The sequence below is a fragment of the Euwallacea fornicatus genome, chromosome 5 (assembly GCF_040115645.1).
Source record: "Euwallacea fornicatus isolate EFF26 chromosome 5, ASM4011564v1, whole genome shotgun sequence".
NCBI classification, from domain to species: Eukaryota; Metazoa; Arthropoda; class Insecta; order Coleoptera; family Curculionidae; genus Euwallacea; species Euwallacea fornicatus.
Genome location: NC_089545.1, coordinates 5435420 through 5437598, shown reverse-complemented (window position 1 = coordinate 5437598; position 2179 = coordinate 5435420).

Below are 2179 nucleotides of genomic sequence, written 5' to 3'. Positions count from 1 at the left end.
CTCTGACCCATTCTGATCGTTTTTCGATCAATGCATGGTTTAAATTAATCAATTGTTGTCGGTAACGAACAGTATTAACGGTTTCACCAGGTTTTAAAAGCTCGTGGTGCACCACACCTTTCTGATCCCACCAAACACACAGCATTGCCTTCTTGCCGAATCGATCAGGTTTTGCAGTCGATGTTGATGGTTGTCCCGAATCGACCCATGATTTTTTCCGTTTAGGATTTTGAAAATAAATCCATTTTTCATCTCCAGTATTAATTCGATGCAAAACTGATTTTTTTTCGTGCCTTTGAAGCAAAATTTCACAGGTGTTTTTTCGGTTCTCCATCTGTCTTTCATTCAATTCATGCGGCACCCACTTTCCACACTTTTGGATCTTTTCCACATGCTTTTAAACGATCAGAAATTGTTTGTTGTGCAACATTTAACATTTCTGCCATTTGCTTTTGACTTAAAGTGTCTTTTTCATCCAATATTGACTGCAGTTCGGCGTCTTCAAACGTTTTTGGTGGTCTGCCACGTTCTTCATTTTGCACATAAAAATTGTTATTTCTGAATCGTTGAAACCATCTTCTGCATGTTGCTTCTGACAAAGCATAATCACCATGTGCCTCGACAAGCATTTGATGCGACTCTGCAGCACTTTTCTTCAAATGAAAGCAAAAACTTAATGTTTTCCGCAAATCATCATTTTGTGGTACAAAATTCGACATTTTTAGCATAATGAAATAATATATTGTTATTTGTTCAAGGACTTGATTTGTACTAAATATGTTTGTCAGTTTGCACACCACCCAAGCAAACAACAAAAAAGGTTTGTTTACAACAAATGCCCTATATCGAGACATTTATATCCTGACGCTCACTTCATACCGGTATACCTGATATGTATGTTGCATTGGTCAACCTAGCCAACATGAAGTTATATTCTCTTCGTACATATGTTCATATTAACCACGTTACAAATCCGGTTTTGATAGCATAAAATTAAGAATTATAATTAAAAATCCCAAACAATAATCGAGTACAATTACCTGAAAAAACTTCTTTAATTGATTTGAAACACAAAATGATAATGTTGCAATTTCAGTGAGATATGTTGCAATACCTCGCCGTCAGTCTTCTTTAATTCGTGGCGTACACGATTAAATAGACATTGTTTACAACAATATTGTTTCAACAGCGCTATCTACTTCAAACTGTAGTAAAACATGTAGTAAAACTTGTAGTAAAACTTGTAGTAAAATTTCATTCATTGGATCGAGTGTACACCCAAAAATTTGCATACTATGGCTCAGGTGATGAAATCCTCTATTTGTTAACATAATAATAGTAATATTTGCTCCACCGTTTACGTTCTTAATAAGGTACATACTGTGCGGGTGATAATTTCTCTTTAATTTTTAAGTGTTTTATTTCAGTTCTGGAGTCTGAGCAAGAGCTTTCAACCCGGATATCTGATAAGTCACGCCTCAGTAACTATCGATATTAGGATTGATTATATTTTTTCGTCTAGAAAGCTCGCCGAACCGTATAATTCCGATCACGCCTTTTTCCCCTTTGTTTTGATGTCTAATTAACATGCAGATGTCCGCGATGATTTGTCCCCCCGATTAATGTATACTAATTGACTTCAGCTGCTTTAGTTCCCGGTATCAAAATGCACACAACCACCCATTACTGGGGTAATAGAAAAAATAACCATACCGTGTCATTATTGGGTTTGCCTTAAACAAACTTACATTCTAAATGCAGGTTAGACCTCTCAAGGACTTTGCGAACGAGATGCAATAATTAACTGCTTGGAAATTCGCTAAAAATGCATAGAAGAAGTTTTACTGTGAAATCAGTGAAACGTAACCCTTTTTACTTGGCCTCAGCACGCACTAGAAACGTGCAAATAAATTAATTTGTTGTCGAAAATTGTAAAAATTCGCGTTGATTTAAAATCTGTGGATAACAAATTTTTAAGTTGATGTTTTTTAATTTCCCGCTCAAAACATCAAAAATAACTTTGTATAAGTCTTGCGTGGCGCCCTCTATGGAGTGCCTCTTCAAGATGAATGGCGACCTGTACAGAAATCCGATTTTTACCTCGTAAATTTTGTAAGTTCGGCCATACGCCGTCGTGTGGCGCCACACCCATCTGTCATTACGTAAAAAAATACCATAT